Below are 24205 nucleotides of genomic sequence, written 5' to 3'. Positions count from 1 at the left end.
TTTGGCTAACTTAAGATGTGACTATATATATATATATATATATATATATATCTCATGTCTCGCCCGTGGCTTGTGGATATGGGAGTAGCCCAGCTTGTAGTTGGCATCTTGTCTGCCAGTTGCCCTTGCAGTCATTACCAGCTTGCATCAGCAAAAGGTAGCATGACTTGCCTTTGATGTACATTTATCAATAACAGAGCTATTTTGAATATAATTTAGTTAAATTGATCTCAATAATTCTGTTACAACCAAACCCTGATTCTTCATGTCTGCAGGCTATATTGAAAGTCCTGCCCTGATTTGGTTATAATGTATTTTTTCTATATTTACAGCCATAGATAATAATCTAGAAATATCCAGACTTCCATTAAGTATGGATCTGTTCCAAACCTGCCTCCTTTCAGTGTCGCCTCAGCCTCCACATGCCAGGGAGAAGCAGGAACCACAGATTTCCCATGTCTGGATGTGAAAACATTCTTTTATGAAAAGGAATTAAAGCTCACATGAAACTGCACTCCAGTTTTTTTTATACTGGCACATTCCAATCGCTGTCTCATAAGACCTCAGGTTCATGATACATAATAAAAACGACACATTAATAATATTATAATATGCTGATGATGTTGGATTTTGAGGAGAATCTCAGCCAACATGTAGGCTTTTTAGATCAATGGGCTTGCTCTTGGTTAATGATAGGGCTAGCTTTGACTCAAACCAAATTAGATTTAAGTTTTTTTTTAATTGTTTATAGATTCCTCTAGGTAACAGGTATGTTTGCAGCTCATGCCCGTGTTCAGTCAGCTCTCTTCTTGGATTGAGATTTAGTAACCTGAGATCCTGTAGAAGTAGAGCGTAATACATCCCCTTTGCTGGTTCAGTCCGATTGATTACAAAGCAATAAATATGCAGGAATTTGTTTTACGCATATCAACTTGCAGTGTTTCACAATGTACAGCTCCAACAGGCAGTGGCAGATGTTGCCTTTTGTGCCAGTGACAGGTGAAAAGAAAAATTATCTACCAAAAATAACCCTTTAAAATGTGTCTTTCTACCTTTTCCCAATGTATTAACGGTAACTTATATTGATTATTGCTTTAAGGCAAGCCTCAGAGGTGGTGAGTGTCAATTAACTTCACCTTTGTGCAAAGAATGTGCAGAAAGATATACAGTATATATGTGGCATGAACTGCAAACATTAATGAATTCCTTGCCCCAATGTCTTTGCCCATTTAGACTTAGATTATGTGTTTCTTGGCTCAGGCCAAATGGAGGTTGACAAAGTGAATTACAGTCGAGATGTACTTTTCCTGTACAAGTCTCCATCAGGCCAGATTGGGCTGAGTCTAATCACTGATGGAGTAATTGAAATGACCTTAATCACAAAACAGCAGGTTGGGTTTGTGTCTGTGTTTACTTGCATAAGCTATGAAAATACAATGTATTTAAATCTCAGTTTTAATTGTAGTGTACTCCTTCTGTGTTCACATGAATTATGAATTCTGAGTGTGTGTGTGTGTGTGTGTGGTGTGTGTGTGGTGTGTGGTGTGTGTGTGTGTGGTGTGTGTGTGTGTGTGTGTGTGTGTCATATGTTTAGCCACTTCTTGCTTTTCCAACCACCGGGAAACCCAATCCACGTCCGTGCTCTACGCGGGAACGTTAAGTATATTTCCCAACGTCAATTCTGGTTAGGTGCACAGTCAAAGTCCTGAAACCACAGAACCACTCTGCGCTCCACTGAAATCAAGACACGCCATTTTGGTTGCAGCTTCCTTTTGGGAAATAATTGTATTGGAACAATGTTTGGAGTATATTCTGGATTTGTTTGTGGATTGGTGTCAACTGGTGGTGATGTGGATATCTTTTGTATGTCTGCGTACATTCTGGTTTAGTGTCAGGTAAGCACAGTGCGGCCTATTGCCATGGTCACAGGTGTTAGAGGACTCAGGATGCGTCTTTGTCCCCTGCTGCTTGTCCCGTCTGAGGCCTTTTGCACTACAGGTGTCTAATAGGAGCTGGCAGAACTGTGCTTTAGTACATGATTAAGCCTTGACTGTGAGAGCGACCTTATCTAATTCACATACGTCAGAGGAACCAAACAGCCCATTGACCTGCATGTGGAGCCGACCCACACATACACACTTCAAACACACATCCTGCTTCATGGCATGGCACTTTTTTTTCCTCCAAGACCAACAGGCCAGGTGCCAATAGGTTGGCTTCCATCCTCCTGTATGTATAAAATGTGTTTATCAATAAAAGCAAAATCTGACAAAGAGAAATTGAACTGACTTATTGAATAAATCCCAACATCATGTAACGTGAAACAAACATGCCATATTTCCATCATGTTTTCTACATCGTTTTTTACCATTTGAGGTTTGACTGGCTTTCATTTAATTACATCATCTTGTTGTGCCCTCTTCTGCAGTGGTTTAATGGCGCCCGACTGGGAAATTGCCACCACCAGCTGTTGGATCTCAATGAACCAACTCCTAATATATGCATAATGGTTTTCTTTTCCAATTTTCTCAAAATTCAGTTAAACTTTGCAACCTGGCAAATGACTTGCACAAGGGCTCTTTGAAAAAAATATGGCTCTTAAAGGGACATTATGCCAGCGAAAGCAAACCAACATGCTCTAACAACAGAGGTCAAATGGGACATTTACTTGCCAACCAAGAAAGCTGCTAAGCAGCTATGGTGACAAAAAATCTTCGAAAACGCCCTACAGTTTCTGGATTGCAGCATGTACAATCTGCAGTCCAGATGTAGTTGAAACAGCTGTTAAAAGACCCGTGTGTCTCACAAATTATAGACAGATTCTTGAAGTTCATTATTATTGAGCGGACCTCTCTTGTCGAGGACACACGTGTAGAGTTTATTGAGTTTGATAAACACTGTTTATGTGGCACTAACATCCATCCTGTGACCTCCTCGGTACAGGACAATCTCTCTAACCATTCATCCGCCCTGCTAGCCCTTCTACCATCTCCATCTCCAGCTGACTAGCAGCCAGTCTCCCAAACAAGCCCTGACAGCCAGTGTCATATTTCATTCCTCACGGACGATGCCCATCGACAGAGAGGACACTCATGCAGGGCATTCTTACACTCAGTAACAAACTCCCTCAGATATTGGCATCAATAATATTCTCGCTCACTTCCGATGTTGTGTTGTAACCATGTTAGCTAATCCATGAGGTCAGTGTGATACTGGTATGAGAGGTTGTAGAAGACCGGGAGTGAGTAGGAAAGAAGTTTATTTCGGAGAGACAAAGAACCCGCCCACCAGAGCGGTTGTACAAGTTGACTTGGCTAGAGTACAGCAAATCCACTCCATGTTGATCCATGTGCCTCAAACTTATTTCCCTCCTCTAGAAAGCTTTCTTTATTTAGATCAGTTTGTGTGGACAAGTTCCCAACATCACATTCCAAGACAAAAATGTGCTGTATGTTCACACGGAGCTATTACAAGAAGTTTATGAATCTCTGTCTTAGCAGGCTTATAACATATAGTCCAGCTTTACATTGTGGTTTCACACCCCTAATTGGCAGACAAGAATGCATGCAACTAGGCTGTTGACATATCTGGATAATATTATGGTGGTGTCTGTTGCTATATGTAGCCAGCTGGGTCCTGGATGGGTTTTAATGTCAGCAAAACACTAAAACCTAGTGGGATTGTATTGGCTTTGCAGTCAAAGGGGTGAAGGAAATTTCAATTAAATGCATTTTTGACAACAAACAATTGATGTGTTTTTGGGCGGCCAGGATGCCTAAGAGGAAAATGCAAAAACAATGTTGAATTTGCAAATGACTCTACTGCATAAAGTAATTTGACTTTGTGTTGTTTCATCTTTGAACAGTTTTACATTAAAATGGTAAGAAGCACGGGTTCTTGAAAATGCATGAAGGAAAAATGAAGTTCTCCTTTTTTTACTTGTCCATCAAAGACAGAACTATTTTAAGACTTAATAGTAGCCTAAATGATGTACTAGAAGCAGCAGCACATGCAGAAGTTCCGTTGGAGACTGGTCTGGTTTGTCGGACCCTGACCTGGGCCAAGATTGGGGAAGAAACCGCTAATGAGCCTTAGCTTCTTCCTGAATGGGCCAGGGACCTCCTGTTAGCTTAGCGCAGCAGCTAAGCCATGCAGCGCTGAGCCTTTATGATTTCCAGATGTTCAAGCTAAACAGCTAGATTGTTTTCTCCCCATCCTTTCCAAACAGCGGACTGGCAGCGTTCGTGTGCTAATGCATCGGGTGAAGTGTATTGAAGGAATCAATGAGCCTCATTGTTAAAGTCCTTGTATTGTTTGATATACTGACTCTATATCAAGTTTCTGCATGTTTTTAGGAAAAAAATTGCATCTCAATGGGAGTGTGTTTTTCAGTTGATCCATTAAGGGAAAAGGGTTGGAATCTAAATGTCATGGAAAAAAAAGTCTACAAGGATTCAGGGCAAATTGCCTCTCAGGGCCTAAACGAAACCAGAACATCTCCTTTACTGTGTTAGTGTGTCCATCTCTGTGTCTGTGTGCATCTGCTTGTCAGGGCTGTATTTCAGATGAATGGAAACCCCCGATTCATAGGAAGTCCACACACAGCAGCTCTGTAAAGCCAGTGTGAAACGTAGAAACAGATGGACGGCATGAATGCATTGATGGTACATCACGTTCCTGTAAGTCTGTTTTTAACTGGACTGCAGGAACACAGCAGCTGAGTGTGTGTAGAGGACCTCCTGGCCAGTTTCCAGGAAAGGGGTTTTACTGTGACAGCCACTGAATGTGTCTGAAGAGGGACTTACCAGCAAATCTAACATCCTCTCTTAGACATGTAGCAGCCAGGAGAAGTTTAAAAGAGATGACGGATGTAATTTAGGGCAAATACACCAATGAACTCCCACTTTGGCTTTGCAGAGTTTTGTTTACCCACCTTCTTTTTTTTTTCTTGCTCAATTAGCTGATCACTCAAATGACATAAAATTGACAATTTTTAGTTAGAAAAAATGCTAGATTGGGTTTACACATTCATATCACCCTGAGGATAAATTGTAATCACTTTGGTGACCCCCTTTAAAGGTCTAGTGTGTAACATTTAGGAGGCTCTATTGACACAAGTGGAATATAATATTAATAGGTATGTTTTCATTAGTGTATAATCATCGGAATATAAGAATCGTTGTGTTTTTGTTACCTTAGAATGAGCCGTTTTTATCTACAGATGCTGCGGGTCACCTTCCATGGAGTCCGCTATGTTGAACCACTATGTTTCTACAGTAGCCGAGAACGGACAAACCAAACACTGGCTGTAGATGGGGCCTATAGTGTTTGTCGCCATCGTAGTTTGTCGTGCACACTTTACAGCCCGTTCTCATTCCCAGGTTGTCAAATACAGACACCAACGATGTTCAGTTGATGCCACTAAATCGTTTTTGCAACGCTGAATCTTTATTTAAAAAATCTAGTTTTTTAATTATTTCAAACACAACTCACTCTAATGCAAATTAAATAATGTTCATTCATGCTTCCTCTTCTGCCTCACTCGAGTGACAAACTACTGTTACTATAAAGCAGTTGGATTTCGCAAACAGCCCTGCTTGTATCTACAGTTTTTTCCACCTGTGGTCTTGAAGCCAAAATGCTTCCTTAAATGTTTTCTCAGATGGTCTGGTTTCATAGTTATCCATTCAGCATGGCTCGCTACTTTCCTCCATTCTACATTAGCAACAAGAGCAAACCAGGGTTGGACAATTTTACAAAAGCCCCCTGCTGAAGTACAAGGCATTGCCTGTTGAGCTTATAAACTCCAAATTTTGAATCTGAGCAGATAACAAATTCAGGAATGAATTCTTTCCATTCTTGAATGGTAGTGGTAAAAAAAAAAGCCCTTTTTTACTTAAGGCAATTACTGGCTAGAGGTCACAGTATACAATATATTCAATCCATTTCCAAATGAAAGATGTATATGTGTATATATACACATATATACACTATGTAGAATAAATGTATAAATAATACATTAAGACATAAAAATAATGCAAAACAAACAAAATCCTTCTTTCACCCTCATACTACACTGTAGTGCGGTTTTCATTCACAAGTATCCTCCTACCCGGAGTGTCTGCGTTGTTTTGAAGTGTTGACTGTGCCTACTGCCCCATTGGGACCATCAAGGGCCCCCCTCACCACGGCAACCCCTGCCATGGAAACCAGCCCCTCAAAGGAATGACCCTTTTGAGTACCAGTGTGTAGACCCTCTGTGGAGCTCTGCCTCACTCTGTAGTAAGAGGATACAGGCAGGAGCCCAGAAAACAGCATTCACACATTTTCTGTTCTCTTTTCTCAACCGTGTTCCCTTCCCTTGCTCTTCCTTTCTTTGTTTTCCTTCCATTTGATTTCTGTTATTTTCCTTTTGACTTGGGAATCCCCTGATTGGGACACAACCTCTGATCATACCGCACTGCACTAGAAAGGGAAGACACTATGGAATCTCTTGTTTTTTTTAAATTCACTCCACCTCTATTTGATGCCAGCCATTTTCAGCATTCAGGGGACCAACCATGTTGATTCAGAGGCAGAAACAGAGTTGATGTATATGTATGACGGGGCATGTATCCCAGGCGCTGTCTAGTGGAGGTGGGGTGGGAGACTTCAGTGCCTCAGGTCACCTCATTAAATCAAAGAGCATAAATCCTGGTAGAAAAAAGAGCCGGTAGCTTTGTTTTTGAGCACCAGCAGACGTTTGACAATGGCCTCTAGGGAAGGGAAGTTTTAAATCTGACAATAGCTGGTGATAAATAAACTGAAACACTTGAGCTCATGGGCCCAGATTTTGTTTGTCTGGTCTGTCATTTGTCGAGTATTTTCTTATAAGGTTCTGTATCAAGTCTTATTGTCATTACTTTACATATAATAATGAGTGAGACATACAGCATTAGATTGGCTTAAAATTCAAATTCCTTTAATAATGAGAAACCTTCTGATGGAAATAGTAATAAACCTTTTAAAAACCTGTCTGGTCTTTGCCATATATCCTGGCATCTATGTCATATTCCAACTGTAACCCCATAAACTTTTATGTTCAGTGTTCTTTGTAAAGGTTTTATTGATTGTACAGTTTTTGGTCTCTTAGGAACAGCAAACCTGTCTTCTGTGTTTTACCTCTGCATCTAAACCGCCTGACATTTTTCATAGAGAAATGCCAGCATTTTACTACGGCAAATGGAGGTATCCTGCAGAGCTCAGCATCCATAGATTACATGACATTATGCTGTAGAATATAACTGCTTGCTCCTACCACTTCTACCCTTCTCTGTGCGTAAATGACATTTAATAGGCTTACTGTAAGTCGTTTCCTCTGTCAGGTAAGAAAACCCCTAATCCATTGTTGATACCAGCGTGTTTTTTCTGACTGTAGCACAAGTCCAAACATTACAGTCATGAACTTCAAAGCTGCGTCAGTCGGTATGTGTGATGTTATCTCGGTTGCTGATGTCTACTGGAGGCCTGATTGCTATCTCCTACCTACTGTCTGTGTAGGCTTGTTTCTGTGTTGTATTACATTTTGATTTAGCATACGACTCTTCAGTTTGTAAAATCCACTGAAAAATGTGGAGAAGGTCTGCAACAAAACAAACTGACAAGCATGTTCCGAGGTAAAGTCTGTAATTAGCTGGGGTTTTTTTGCAAAATCACCACTGTTAAAAGCCACCAGCATTTCCCAGTTCTTTTGTCTGCGCACCGTGGGTTGCCAATTATTGATTTTGTCTGTCCCGAGCCTCCTTTTCCTCAGCTCACCTATCCCCTGTGGGGAGTCAGGAGGAGAGGGAGAACCCCCGTAGATCTGCATGTCCACATTCAGATGCTAATCCCCTGCCATCTGCTTTCTACCTCTGGGAGAGGCTACACGTGATGCCTCCCTGTCCATTCTCGTAGGGAGAAAAATCCCTGAGCTGCTTGTGCCCTGAGGGCTTGCCAGGATGATTGCCACCTCTGCACCCCAATCGAGCACCCCCCTTCATTCCCTTTCTCTCCTTCAACCCTTGTCTTTTTCCAAACGGGTCATTCGTACAAAAGGCTAAGAAAGAATCGAAAGTAGTTACCCCCTCCATCCAGGGGCAATGAACCATAGCATAATAGACCTCTTTTTCTGCATGACCCCTCACATCGCCTGGTCAAAGAGGCTTCCTGTCAGATGAGTTAATTACTGCTGGTGCAATGTCGTAGGCTGTTTAGAAACTGCCGGCTGATCAAATGAAGCAGATGTGATTTACACGTAACTTCAGAATTGTTGGAGTTTGGCTCCCACTCTTTTGAGTGGGAACGCTTCTCTGGCTTGTGTTTCTAAATTGCTGCGCCTCAACCAGTGTGTGTGGGATTGTGCTCGGAGTTTCAGCTCCAGGATGACATAATAGAGTATATTTTAGCTGTCACAGCTGGAAGTTCCTCTTCTTGCTTTAGCCTGTATTTAGAATTTACTTCTTTCTTCAACATTCTATGTACTTTATTATAAAACAACTCCTCTCATGGATGAAGCCTCTAGAAGTGTGGCTCTAGTTCAATGCAGTAAAATATCTGTGGATTTACAACAATGGAGCATATGTCTATTGATTAGACTAGGTCACACAGACAAACTGGAGGTTTTTTTAGGAAAAACAGAAGGTTTTAATGTTGCTTCATGTGTTGAGAAGATTCTCCTACTTGTTAAGGTCTCAGTATGCTTGAAACAGACCAGTTAGTATAAAGCGTTGTGCTACCACTTCCATAGGTAAAGTGTTTATATCTGCTCTGAAAGGCCAAACTCAAAGGTGTACAAATTGGAATAATTGCGCACATTTTTGGACAGCATCTCATCAAAGGATTCATCGTATTTCACTCATAAAAAGGAGCTTGATAGAAAAGTTTTACACCCTGCTTGCTTTCTCACCTCCGAACACTTGACCTCTTTGAGCTTGGTGAAAACTTGGTGGATGCAGCCTTCCTAATTCTGACACTGGAAAAGTGTGGGTGAGATGGGGTTTTAGATGCGGTTCAAAGTTCCAATGAACACTATATATATAATACTGACCTATGAGAACCATAAAACCAATTGAATTATGTACAAAATTGCAATGTAGGGAAGCTTAAATCGATCAATACCTTTGTGTGCCTTTAATATTATTACATTATAAACATTCACTCTCCCAGAGTGCAATGTGCAGTAAGAGAGTCCAAAACAAATATGACAAATCACCAATTTGAATCACAAATTATAATGAAAAAAGTGTAAATAACTCTGGAATGAAATCATAGTAGCTGTGACCCTAAAAGTTCACAAACTGCTTGTATGCTTTTCCCACAGTAGATCAGATGAAAATCCATAAGAGAGCTGATACAAACAGTAAAGTAAACATCCCAGATAGTTGACTCACAGAGTCTCCCTCTCCCTCTCCCACCAGTCTTTATCTCCCATATTCTCACCACTAATTCAGCACAGCTCCATGCGATTGAAACTGGAGACACGGAATACATTTTATCGGCAGTAGCTTGTATGTTCTCAAGCCCAGCTATTTCCTGCACTGGGCGGCATCCCGTCAACAGACATGTGAACCAGTTGTGATCTAAACCACAAAGGCACGGAGCTGGAGATTCAAGACGCTTTAATCTACGTCCACATCTGAGTAATGAAAACACAAAGCTCCGTCTGGCTGAGCCTGCCCTGCATCATTCTGTCTACATGTGACGGTGTCTGCATGTGGCTCTATTTTGTGTGTGAATTCCTGCCTCTGTGGGTGTGTGTTTGCATATGTGTGTGTCCAGTTGCGTGAAGCTGAAGTGACACTCAGTCAGTTGCATTCTAGATGATGTCACTCTGCCGCAGCGCTGATGGATGCATAGTGAATGCTGATGATGCAGTGACACCGGCAATGCTTGGTGTCCCTTTCTGACTGATGAAGTTACCTGCACTGGTGTTCAGTTCGTCTTTCTGTCACTCTGGCTGTGTCATCAATTTCACTGCGCATGAATAACAAATGACTTATGATAAGAATCTCAAAGCCAGTTTAAGGCAAAAGGTTTTGTTTCTAACTTCTAACTTCTCATTTCACTCCTCCTCTTCAGTTCATTTTTTGTTTGAACTTTTCCAGCTGTCTCTGTGGTTTAGTTCAGCCAATTTGCAGGCACTTAGGAAATTATTGATTTTACAATTCTGCTATAAAGTGATTTATCAAGCTAAAATGCCAACAATTTGTGAGTTTTGTTAAATACTGTTGGTTATATATAACAAACAATTTGAATACTTCACCTTGCCCCCTAGCAAATGGTGAAATTGTTTTTTACAAGCACATTAATCGACGACAGACAGGCATCTACAGTGATGGCAGCAGCTCTGTGGCGCTGCTAACAAGCTCACAGTGACAACATGCTGATGTTTTGCAGGTGTAACGTTTACCATGTCTACCATCATAGTTTAGCGTGTTAGCATGCTAACATTTTCTAATTAGCACTTACAATTACGTACAATTACAGCTAAGGCTGGGAATGTCATTAGTTTTGCAGGTATTAAATCATAAACCAAAGTATTGGACAAAGTGCTATCTACAGTTACAGTTTACATATGTTCACCCATGGACATCTTTCAATTTCTTATTGTATCACGTACAGCTGCATATCAGTGACTTTTACTTCTTTGTGCACCTGTTTCTGATGAAACTGTCAAGTTTTGTGTAGCTAAAAGTCAGTGAGGACTGTGAAGTCTTTGACTTGCATAGTTTTATGTGTGATACTAGCAAATTTTCATATTCTTCATTCTTGTAACTGGATTTCATGTCACACACAGTATCCACTTACCAGTCTTTTGTTATTTTGTGTACCATACTATAAGGCTATAGTGTTGAATACCATTTGTGTCTTCATAGTTTACCAACCTCTTTATTTCCCACTACTTCACCTCTCTGCCAATAATGAGCTCCACCATCACAGTCCTTGGGTCTTCATTTAACTTCCCTATGGAGCCGTAGCCATAGTGACTCATCTCAGTGTCATGGAAACAAAGTACTATCTTTGCAGTATTAACAGCAGCTTGCGGAGACCCACAGAAACCCGTAGCCCACACAGCCAAGTCACCAGCTGTGCAGTAAAAGAGTAGGAATTATCTTAATCAATTTTTATATTTTTTTATGGGACATAATGGCAAATGTGACTTTACCGAGGCCACAGAAATAATCAGACGACGTGAGCTACAGTTGGCTCCAAGCATGTTAATGTTAAATAAGTTAATGAAGAATTACCTCACCCTGGAGTCCCTCAAGTGCAGGCAGTCATTATCGCTTCACTACAGCAAACCCCATGTCAGTGCATTATACCTGCTCTTGATTCTTAATAACGCTGGCTTTATTCTTCGTTCCATCCTCTTTTGTTAATGGAAAGTCTCAAGAGATTCCCAGGCAACAAACCCTTGCCCGCTGACCTCCCTCATCTGCCTTAAGGGCCTGCTGATATTATTGCCTCCCCCTGCATGCCATCCAGGCGCGCCTCCTACTCTAACCACAATATTGCTGTATCACTTACACTAATAGCATGCACTTAAAGTACCTCAAGGTGAAAAGCACTGCAGAGATGCTTCCTGTCGACAGAGGAAAGATGTGGACGGATTGTACGTTTGGTCGCTTGTGTTTGCCATTAAGATGCAGTTTAAAATGCAGACTTATAGCTGATTCAATATTTACGTTGTGTGTACTACATTATCACTCAACCAGGACTGTCAGCTGGATTGGGCTCTTTGGCACCTGATGCTTTTTATTTCTTGCCTGCTTTGTTGTGGTTCTTTTTTTAAGGATAATGCCAGTGTTTTTTTATTCCAATGTTTTCTGTTTGTTTTAGTAAAACATTTTAAATGAATTGGCAGACTCTAAAGTCGAACTCTAAAGTCTCCTCTTTTTTGTGTAAGGGAGTTTGTATTAATTTGTGGAGCCTCAACTTACTTATAGCTGTCTTACGGAACATTTAGGGGGACCCAATGTGCTGTCAAGTTTGTATTCCATTCAGAAAGTGGAAGCTAGTTCGCATAGCTTGCTAGTTTGCTGGTAAAGTTAGCTCATTTGAGTACATACATTGACTGACACATAAATGCAAGAGAAGAAGAAAATATAATACAATGAGAAGAACAAAATACAGGAAAAGAGAAGAAAAGGACAAAAGAGAACAACAATTCTTCCACCCACCCCTGTCACTTTGCATTTCATAAAAAAAACTTGAAACTTGAGCCAGTTACTGGTCTGTATTTCTTACATTCTATGTAGGCCTATAACATTTTACTTAATCATTTTTCATATAAGATTTAACTAAAGTGTGTTTGCAGTGACTGCTAACATAATTTCTCTCTGGAAAGTCAAAGAGCTCAGTCAAGTGCCTGCCCATACAGTCCGATCCAATATTTATTTTTACTAGCCTGTATTTTAGTTCTTTTTTAATAATACAGCTGCCCAGTGCATATTTATCCACAGCAAACCTACATCAAAATGATTAAAGCAATTCAGATATATTTAGTAGCAGAGCAGATCTACGCAGAAATGAATTGAAATCTTGGAATGGTGGGAAAAAAAACATAAAAACCTGCAGATTTATGACTCAACCATTTACGGCCTGTTTAGTAGCCGTTGAAGATTTGTTTTCAATTTAAAAAAGAAGTCAAAACATAACACATTGTTAGTAATTTATCATGAGGGTGTTCCTTGCAGTTTTTCCCCACTTAGAGCAGCCAAAAATCAACATCATCTCTATTCCTGAGCCTCCAACCATGACTCATTCTGTTTTTTAGAGGGGGACGGGAGGAGGAGGGGAAAAACTGCCGGCTTGCTTGTTTTGGATGCTTTACTGACAGGGCGGTTTCCCATGCCTTGCCTGAATGACAGAGTTGCCCCATAAGACTTTACAGCTGTTGACTCCAACTTTGGTCTTTTGTCTGTGTTTGTTTGTCATTTATTGGTGTTTACACTTGGCAGCATCGAGCAGCGTGTTTGCATGCCGGCCCAGTGACCCGCCAGCCCAGGATGTGGGTCTTTGCTGACGTCTTTTTGCGTGTCGTGTTTGTCGCCAAGTGGTATTTTGTATGTGCGAGTGTTCATTTATTTGAATGCTTGTGTATCTACGTGCATTCAGTTCGTGCTCAGCTATCCCTAAGAGGGTGTGTGTGCTGTTGTGACATCGTCCTCCGCTGCAGTAGAAGTGCTGTGCAGCTGGGTCTCCCCCCCCCACCCTCCTCTGCCCGTTCCTGATGACTTCCAGAAACTTCCGCTCTTCATTCAGTCTCAGTGACACGTGTGTCCTCTCTCCTAAAAGCCTGAACACCACAGCAACTTAACAGTGCTTATCTGCTGCTTTCTCTGGACTGAATTATTTTAAATACAGCAAAAGCTTCTCTAATAGTCCAGAGGCAAATGTACTGGTCATTCCAAGAGTGTAATAATTAATAATTCTGCATTTTATTATGAGTTACATTATATTAAGTGCTGAAGGAAAAGTAATTTTTTGCCTATTCTTCTTTACGAAAGAAAAATATTCACCTTTGACTGTTTTCAATAGGCTGATCTCTAGCTGGAGCTTCTTTTGTCCACACCCCAGCATCTGACCACTGGTGCCCAGATCTCAGTGCTCCCTGTGTAGGTGCTAATTTAGAGCAGATGGCATGTGGACTACAAGGTTCAGAACTCCCATCAACAGGAAACAGCTTAGAAACAGGGACATCGATGCTACAAATTACAGCCGTTTACCTTTCCTTGCTGGTAACCTGCCCTTTCAGCGATCCACTGAAAATCTGCTATTATCAGAGAAACACTCAATTATCAAACACCAAGGGAAAGCAATAACAGGATTCCTGTATTGTGTTTTAGCACTTTTCATCCCTCACTTTATTGTCATTTTAAGTGCATCATCTCTGACCTTTGGAGTTTCTCTTCTACTTGAAGAGAATTAATTATTTGTTTGCCTTGCTGCATTCAGACACCCTGCAGGTAACGATAAGGATCATACAATACAAAAGAGGGGTAAGACAGCATCTAAATTAGAGAATGAGCACCTGAGGACAAAGTGCTACAATAGAGGTTTTCAAATTGTGGCGGAGGGCAAAGATAGTGCATGAGCTGAAAGTAACAGGTGCATGCCAGTGTTCCAAAACCGAGTGGTTGCAGCAGCAGTAGCAGTGATGGAGGTAGATTCCCTGCAATTTGCGGCACAAATCAGCATCACATGGGGATGTCACCATATCAGCAAAAACGCCCATAAATCAGCTTAGAAATCGTAAATAAAATTACGTTCCTTGTAGCTCCAGAACTTGCCTGAGAATCTTCACATTTTAAATTTTTCTTCAGTATCAAAGTAATCCAGTGACAGTCTGTATATCCATGGGTACATTACAAATAGGAAGGGCTAATAGATCATTCAGCATCCTTTTAATGGTGCCAATTTGACAAAATGTAAACAAATACAAAAATGGGGGATAACATAAAACTTTATGTTTACAACCCCCCAAGCATCATGGAACTATAGTGTGTGTGTCAGACTTTAAAAACCCATGTTCTACTATGATGACAGTTCCTAATTTTGATAATCAATTAGTTTGTCATTTATCAAGCAAACTTAGCAAACATTTTCTAGTTCCAGCTCCTTAAATTTGAGGATTTACCACTTATCTTTGGCTTCAGGTGTGCTGGTTGGACAAAACAAGCGATTTTAAGACAGCACCTTGAGCAAAATAAGGTAAGGTAAATGTTCTCATATTTTACACATTAAATTATTAGGTGATTAATAGAATGTAAATAACTGTTAGCTGCAGCCTTTTTGTGCTGCTTTTCTGCCTTTTCTACCCAGTGAACTTTTACAAGGGGAATAGAGAGGGCAGTGTTCCCTGCGAGTAAAAAGCATGTTGTGATTTTTCCATGGAGTAATATGTGATCTTGTATGGTAGCCTGTGTTTGAGTTCAGCCCAGGGTGTTGGGAATACTTCAAAGCCCACGGCTACACCCTGTGGTTAGTGTAAAGCCAGGCACACGCGAGCTGCAGTGTTCACACACACACACACACACACACACACACGGGCGGGCGGTTGATATATAAGCATACACTATATTGTAAAGCAGACAAGACGAGTGCAAATTTAGTCCATACGTCCATAAAAACAGTTGACTGCGTTCTCAACCCTGAAATCCCCCACATTCGTAGCATCAGTCCCCTCCACCGGCTGTAAAACACAAACACACACACACACACACACACACTCTCCACTTCCTGTCTGTTTCTTTCTCCTCAAATCACGTCTGTGTCTTAAACGGGCCTCTCTGAGGCATATTTCACATTTGAGGAATTTCCTGTGTTCTGCTTATATCAGAGTGGAATGACAGTCCAAGAGTAGCACACACACACACAGCACACACACCCACACACACACACTGGCCATCTTTAGCCTGTCAGCGTGGGAGCATATGTGTGTATGCCTCCACGTTGTATACACGCATGTGAATGTGAGTGATGAGACAGTATGCCCTGAGAGGCCATCTTGCTGGGTGGTAGAAAGGAAGGATTGCTTTCCATCCATCACAGTTAATATTTTATCCAGCGCTGGTCCAGCTGTAGCATAAGCAGGGCACTGGACATTCCTATGCTCATATGTTATTGGTTGTGTTTTCAGTTCTGTTATGAATGGCAAGCATGGTCATTGAAATGTTGTGACGCTCACTCTTGGCAAATGAGGCGCCTGCTATTTGCTCTTGGCAGTTGCAAACAAGGAAAGCAGCACTTTCACAAACCACTTAGGTTTTTATGCACTGGAGTGCTTTTCACAGCCCTTGATCAGTCATTCTCGAGCAGTTGGGTTATCGGGTAATTGTTGTCAATATCATCTAGTAAACTGTCTTTTTCCCAAACATTAATGGAGTTCAATCAATCTGTTGTGTTATTCTGGTGTGAGTGTAAATAAATGATCTAGCTTTGTCACCCTCTTTCTGGAGGGTTGTGCTCTGCCATGTATCAACAGTTGATTAAAAAAGTTCTGCCTGCTTTCAATTCATTAAAGCTTTTACATGAGCCATTTTTTACACCCAGTCTGTGGTAAGTCTTTTCAGGAAAAAGATAATGGAGCACAGGAAGTGATTCCTGATGAATCTTTTAACTGAACAAAACGATTCATATCAACAACCTTTGAGATATTTGTTCCTGTACTTCCTGTTAAATTTGATAACATAGAAAAGGGATTTCGAGATCAATTTGTTGACACTTTGTCTAATGAATTTCTGATGACGTCTGGTATCGCTCACAGTGTGATGCTGGTGCTTGGGGTTGTGACAGGTTCGGTAGGAGCATGTGCACAGGGCTCGAACAAGGAGCAGGTCTTTGGCTTTAGGGTGAGTCACACTGTTGTGTCTATATGCAGACAGGATGGAGAGGATCAGCTCCTGTGTTTGGCCTAGCTGCTCTGAACAGACTCACCTTTGACCTCTGACACCAGAGTCCTGAAACAGCTTTTGATCAAACAACAGCAGTAAAAGCCTTTGACAGCATTATGCATCTTTTTTTCAACAAACTTTTTGTTATTGAACAAATTGAAAGCTGTGGAAAAGATGAAATGCAGAAGAAGGGAGATTTTGAACAAGTTGATCAAATTTCTTTCATAAAAAGGAAATAACTTAATCTAATAATCATAAATAACCTTCACTGACAAAGTTATATGAAGACTGAGACAGATGAGTGGCTGCTAACCTTTGAACAGACAGCCAAATCAGCACGGATTTGGGTAATTAGATCTTCATGGTCTTAAATCTAATTTACTATTTGTTTAAAGTAAACAACAAAACAAGCAGATGCCACTCTATTTTCTATCACTTCAAGCCAAAAGGAGCAGTTGTTGTGGGCCTCGTGCTTGAAAGAGATTGCTCTTGTGTTACTGCCGATGTTGCGGTGGTGATCCGATCCTCAGTCATTAACGTGCGTCTGCCAGTACAAGCGATTACTAGGTCCATGTCTGGGTGAAAGTATTAACATAGCACTGACTGTGAGTCTTACAGTTAGTGTATATGCTGCAGTAGTCAGAGACAAAAGCATGAATTCAAACATTTTATTTTCAATATTAGTTAGAGTGCACATATTACTAATTCTATGCATGAAGATCAGTTTCCTTTAAAAAAAACTATTAGCATATAAAAACTATTTTATGATGTCTTCTGTGGCTCAGGAGGAGCTTTATTCTACTGATTAATGGCTTTTTTCATTTAAGAAGCTGTAACCAGCAATGCCAAGCTAAAAGCCTCATTTCCTTTATAGCACTAACCTAAATCTTTAATCAATATCTACATTTATATCAACGGCTCTCTGCTCTCGCCTAAAACCACAACAGTTGAAGTTATACAGTGGCATACTAAAACACAGCTGGAGTTACAGCTATAATGCCACAGAACTGCTGAAGCCTCTGCTGCAGCGTTCTCAGGCACCTGCAATGAATTTGTCCACTCAGTGAAACCCAGCTTGTGCTAATGCTGCATTTCTAAAAATCTTGAGTCATGCTTTCAGAGGGGGTCCGATGGGGGGCAGCTTTGGAGACAGCTTTCTGGGTATGATACACCAGCAAGTCTTGGATTCATAGGCTAAATGAATTCCAGTATAAGTCAGCGCCAGTTGGTCCTCCTGAAGAGGATGATGATGCTTAATTTGGTATCCTTCCCACTGCAGAAGAAACAAGATAAGGTAACATTAAAAAATGCATTATACAGGCTTCTTATTGGCCTCATTCTGTATGGTTTGGGGCCTACAAGCTCCATCATTGGTACATTCTTTATTCTTGATTTGACATGTTGTCTCACACCAAACAGAAGTGCTCTAGACTTTTCTGACCAGCTATAAAATCTTCCGTCCAAATCTGGATGAAGGGGTCGAGGCAGATTACACCCAAGCCTATGATGATCCATTCGGCTAATCCTGATCATAGTGAGTTGGCTGTGCCCCAATCTCCCTGCTTGGGGAGCAGGTGACAATTGGCTACAGCGATCAATCCCACAACCCCACTTCCAATACAGCAATCAGACTGACCTACCTTTTAATTTGGAGTTAGACATCAGTTTTTATTGTAGGCCATGAGAATATATCCTGTGATTCGCAACGATTTGTTATGAGACAGTGATTCAATTTGTCACTGGAATGAACAAATTTTACTTGTATGCAGATTTCAGATGGACATTTTCTGCGTTTTGTTGTTCTCTCTGAATCAAAAATGTCTCCTTCTTTTATTTAGGATGTGTGTGTTTGATGTTTGACTGTCCATATGTTCTGCTCAAACACCGGGTAAACAGAAACGTGTAATCTGGTGATGGCGAGTTTAGCCTGCCACTGTGTCTGTTGACAGTTCGGTAGTAGAAGATTGGTGTTAGCGCGGCTAGCATTCTGCTTCCTGGCAGTGGAGGCTAAGGGGAGATTAGATGTTAGTGTCTATCCTAGCTGGCTCTGCAGCTCCGGTCCAGGCCTTGCTCTCTAATCAGTGCTGGCAAAAGGCCTCCCTAAAGCCGGCTGGCGTTGACAGGACTGTCTGCGCCTCTCTGAGCTAAGAGTCTCGGCCTCCCATGCCATCCAACTTTCCTTTTTTTCTCCTTCCTCCTGATCTCTTATCTCCCTGCTCTTTCCTTTTACCCAAAAATCTCCCAACAGCAATGGTGCGTCACCTGGTCCTCCATGAGCACTAAACCCTCCCAACAAAAGTGAAAACTAAAACTTATCTCATAATTCAATTTGACAGCAGGATTATTTTGCAGCTGCCATTTTAAATGTCTCATTTGCTTTCTTTAAACCTGATTCAGTCCCCGACGCTGACAGGTTGATTACAGTCTTACACTGATGGCTCTTTCCACCCCCCTGAAACAGGACAAGCTAATGATGGGACTGGGAGAGGATGTGATGTGGGCTGGAAGGAGCAAGGCTGGCTTGCTCTATTCCTTCTCTTCCTCTAATTTTTTAAGTGGTTTTGGGAACCGTATGACTGTATCCTTTATGATTCAGCCTCACATCAACCTCAGTGGTCTCTATGAGGTTTGGCGATCATGTTAGGGAGTGTCTCTTGACATCAGTCTGGTTGTTCTGGTTTGTTTTAGTGGGCTAATTTATTTCCTTCTTAAAGGATATGTTCAGATGTCTCTATTAATACAATAGCTTGCCAAATGTATGCCTATATAGATCTATATCACATTAGATCATTGCAATATTTGCTTATTTTCTGCTGTTGTGTGTGAATTAGTTATTGGGCCATTAAAAGAAAAGGTTTTGGTTGACAACATTGACGTATTAATTTCTGTATTTATTCACAACTTTGACATATGTAGTACTGTCGGTGATGGATAGCTAAAGACTGGGACCATTGTGAGCCTGTGGACTATAAATATATTTCATTTCATGTGGTTTGAGGTTGGAGTAATGAGCAGGGAATTAGGCTTTCAGCAGTCAGTACTTGGTGAGCTACTGAGTTGTATGCATTTGCTCTGCTTGTCTGGCCTCTGCAGTCTCTCTTTCTCTCTCTCCTAGTCTCTCCCTCAGACCCTCTTTTCTCCCTCTCTGCCTTTGTTTCAGTGCTGCTGCTGCAGTTGGCCATGCCTGCAAATGAGCACCAGGACAGAGCAATTATTCAGCGTGGGGGCAAGCCTTGCACCCCTCCTTTACACACACACACACACACACATGCTACACTCGCTGTCATGTTCCAGTGTTTCATGCATTCACAATGGGGACATCTTCAAGCAAAAGAGCAGAATTTTTACGGATGAAATAAACACAGAGGAGAATGAAATAGGCTTCTGGAAATCTTCTTGGATATAGATTTATCTTGGAACTCAATTCCCTCAGGGGGGGATGAGCTCCATATCCCTTTCAAACATGAATTAATGTGACTGACACATGCACACAAACATACACACACATTTCTTGTTCTCAGACATGGCAAAACCTTCCCATCCCCCCGTTATCCACCCCACCCCAATGCAATGGAGACACTGGTTTGGTTGGAGTGTATGCTGGTGAAGGGCAGTTGAAGGGGTGGGGGGTGGAGAGCTACGTGAGACAGCATGCCGGTTGGCTCGGTTTGTGTGTGTGTGTGTGTGTGTGTGTGTTTGTGTGAGCTGCTTGCCGGCTCCGCTCGCTGGCGAAAAGCATCAGCCATCTCTGTCAGTGTGGCATTGCCCCTTCGACTCCTGTATTCGCTCTTTTTTTCTGCCTCTCATCTTTTTTTTCTCTCTCCTCTCTCTGCAGAAGCCGCTGCCTTGCCCTCCCCTTGTACCCTCTTTGCAGACAAAAAGCTGGAGTATCTGCCCTACCCCACCAGGTAAGACGTTATATTTTTCCCTCAGAAGCATATGTGTTAGATTTTTTTGTGCAGTTGCTTTATTGCTTGAAAAAGGAATTAATTTGAGGTCTGTTTTTATAGCCGCAGTAAATATGAGGAATATGAGCATTAATAGCCAGAAAGGGGAAATCTAAATTATTCCCCTCTTTGGTGCCATCTTTCCTTTCTGTTTCTGTTTCTTCTTCTCCCCAGTGCATGCCAATCTCTAATCAGTGTCTTCCTGCCTACCATCTCCCCTTTGTTTGCAGAGATGCTAATTATTCTGGATATTTTAAGCTGACATATTCAAACAACAGAGTGAAAGAGCTGATGTTTTGATAAGCCAGGGGCTGTTTCTATGTTTTGGTGGCCTTTAGTCTTGGTGACGTACCTCGTCTAGACATCGCTGATTATTCAGCCGGCAGGACAGCAGAGTTCACCCCGAGTGTGCTGCTGCTACTGTTGCTGTGTATGCATGTGAGAAACAGAGATATAAAACACTCATCTCCAGTGATTATTGCTCTTGGGAACAATACGTTATTTTAATTGTGAATAATGGCGATTGTGGTATATTTATAGGCTGGGGCTGTGGTGGCATGTGGCCGTTGGCGGTAAGCAGCTCATAGCCAACAGATTGTTGGTGGTTTCTCCGTGGGAGTGACACCAAGCCAAGCGAGACCGCAGGACATATTACTCCGCCTGTCAGCATTGGCTGAGCTGGCTGTCACAAGTTTGCTGACGGCTTGATCGGGAGGAGTTTTGGGGTGGATTTGAGGTTTTGATATGAGCAGGTGGTGATGGAGTGATGACTCTTCTCCCACCCTTTCTTTTCTTCTTCCCTCCCACTCTTGTTTATTCCTCCCTCTTCATGTTGCTGCCTTTATCTGTTTTGATCTGTCGTCTCTCCCCTCCTCCGGGAGCGGGTCACAAGGGCCCAGTGGAGCTTGGGGATCCAAGAGAGGCAATAAACAATACTCGGAGACAGATATAAAGACAGACAGATATAAGACATATTGTTTTCAACATAACTTTGTTTTGTCCATAATAAAGAAAATTAGGAAATCATATGGACGGACAATGTACTTTTTATGAATAGGAAGTAGGAAGGGTAAAAATGTATCCATTTTACAAAAACAATAAATACAGCATCTTTTATCCAAAGTCCTTGATTCCGAGGCTGTTTTGTAAATAGTTTTCTAATAAATATTGCAACTTCTGATCAACCTATATCAATTTCAGGGTTAGCTCCACCTTCACCCAACTACAGAAACAGATAATTTAGTTGGTCATACAGATACAGATAATTCTGGACTTGCTCATAGTGAGCTAACGCAAGATTGGCATAGCTTGCAATGCATGTTAATAAGGTATCAGCTAAAAGTTAATTTTCTAGTTTAAATAACAGCTTTGATTCTGCCCTTCATTTTATGGGAGACAATTCGGCGCAGGGAGGTTCGTATCTATGACTGTGCTAGATGTCACCACAGTGTCTGTCACATCTCATGCACCCTGCTTCACCTCCAGCTCCCCTCTCTCTATCTGTCTGTCTCTGTCTGCCAGCACAGTTGCTGGGCAGTTTCGAGGCAAGCTGTCTTTTCCTGGGAAACAACTTTGGATGACATGCCATGGCATAGAAGGAAAGGACAAGGGGACAAATGCGCCCTCTCCCTGTCCTCCTTTTTGGGGTCACAAATGGAGCCCTGTCCCCCTTGTTATCCTATGCCTCCTCCTCCTCCTCTTCCCATTTTTCCTGCATCCCGCTTCCAGTTCTGCCGAGCTCATGCCCTCGGAACGAGGTCGTTTGTGGCACGGAGGTCGGCGTAGTGGCCGGTTAACCAACTGTTGCCGCGCTCGCAGGGCAAAATCAGTGGGAGAGAGGGACATTGTTTTGGAGTCAGCATCACCCCTGGTTCCAACTGCCAGCAAGGCATTTGTAATGTAATGGAGATAAATGTAGGTGTTAGAGAGATGCCAAGTGTGAAAGAGAAGGGCATTGTTTTGATGGCTTTTCCTCCTTCACTTCCCCACCAACTGTCAGTTAGAAACTGAACTTTGCATTGTACTTGTTTTAATCCTGGAATGCACCAATGCTGACAGTTGCAGAATGTTTTCTACACTGGGTTGAGATTGACCCCTATAGGATTTAGACTCCTTTAGCTTTGATCTGACCACGAATCTGTTTCTCAAATTCACCACATTTATAAAAGTGCAATAAAAAATAGCTGATAGTGTGATATGTTTTAGAATACATTAATTCCTGTGAGAAATATATACACTGTTGAAGCTTTTTTTTGCAACCGTAAAACAAAACATTGGGTCCACTCAAGGTCGACTTATCTCATGTTCTGCATCAGCAGGGGAAGTTTGCTCGTTGTATTTTGTAGTGTAAGTACTGAACAATTCAGAAGAAAGCTCTGAAAAAAGTAAGTAAGTGGCCCTTAAGTTAAGATTTTTTTTCTTTCAAATCTCTGAATTGTTGCACTGTTTTGAAAAATGATTTACCTTAAGTTTGATTTTTTGGTCTAACATTTTTCAACATCAACCTCTCAAGCTCAGAATTTTTTATATATCTTTTTACTAATAAGGCATTTTATACCTGCCAGAGACAAATAGTAATGTTGGTTATTTGTAGAGGCAAACTGAAGGTGAAAAGGACATTACAGTCAAGTCAACACTACCCTCAAGTTTGACAGAATGCCCCTAAGTGTCTGTTGACAAGTGAAACTTGATGGTTATGTAGCTGGATGTCAAAGCACTGACATAGATGAGGCCAGCCACAGAGACAAATGCAGCTGAATGAAATAGACAGCATGTTACTTCGGGTGGATGGCGGGGAATTTGTTACACAAGTTTGAATGTAGCGTTGTAGAGGAGGACATGATGGTGATGCATGATGGAAAGTACGGATTACTGAAGAAGTGATCATCCTTTTAGTTAATCCACAAAGCATTTTCAACACTTTTGACCACGTATTTAAGTCAAGAGAAGAATTTACTTTAAAAATAATCATGATGAAAGAATGTACTGTATATACAAAACTACAAACCATGAGGCTTACTTTTTCAGTTCAGTTCGTCAGATCAGACCCTAACATAGGGGTGTCTAAAAATTTGATATACAGTAATGGGCTGTATTATTTATTTATTGGCTTTGGACCTTGAAATACTACAAGGAAGCTGAATAATAATAATAAAATTCTGAATTTAAATTATTAAGTGAATAAAAATATATTTTAATATTAAAAAATAATACTAAATATTTTTATATACCTAAGATGCCTGCTACCTAGATTTACCAAAACAGACTACTTAACAGCTCCATATTTCCCTAAAAAATGAATATTATTTTATATTTCAAGCATCTTCACATTCTTGAGGGTGAAGGTTTTCCAGAGTAGTAAAATCATGGCCTACAGGCCCCATTTTGGACCAACTTGTCCTTTTGTGTTGATTGATGAATGAGGCCACAAAAAAAACCTACATGTATATGAACACAGACCAGTTCTCCCACCTGTCTGCACTCTTAAGTGCAGCTGTCGCCTTGGGGCCGCAAAGACCTGCACCTGGTTCACATAACGCAGCAAGGAAAAGGGCTGCTCGCATGTGTTTGAGCTTGTAGATTATGTTACGGGCAGAAAGTTTGTTTGGTTTTTGCATCTAGGATGAAGAATGTATGTTAATACGTGGGTCCATGATCTTCCTCACTGTTGTGGCATGTGTCTGTAGTGCATAAAGGTGGCGGTTTGCAGGCTGGGGTTCGGGTCAGGCAGGTGCAGGTATTAAAAAACCCTGACCCAAGCATCACTAGTACCGTGCTTTGCCGTTTGTGTCCATTCTCTATTCTTCCTTTAGTTTAATTAATGAACCCCCCCCCCCCCCCCCC

General features: G+C 41.4%; 1 protein-coding gene across 1 annotated transcript in view; it reads left to right on the top strand.

Moving 5' to 3' along the window:
* The window catches only part of LOC118339782 (microtubule-associated protein 2-like), a 58818-nt gene that overhangs the window by 2434 nt on the left and 32179 nt on the right, over positions 1–24205 (top strand). The window contains exon 2 of the mRNA XM_035677509.1: positions 20251–20323. The gene's annotated coding sequence lies outside the window, so the exon portion shown is untranslated. The remainder of the gene's footprint in view (positions 1–20250; positions 20324–24205) is intronic.

The sequence above is a fragment of the Morone saxatilis genome, unplaced genomic scaffold (assembly GCF_004916995.1).
Source record: "Morone saxatilis isolate NCDOM2014 unplaced genomic scaffold, NCSU_SB_2.0 Contig6, whole genome shotgun sequence".
NCBI classification, from domain to species: domain Eukaryota; kingdom Metazoa; phylum Chordata; class Actinopteri; family Moronidae; genus Morone; species Morone saxatilis.
This window is presented reverse-complemented; position numbering and strand designations above follow the sequence as displayed.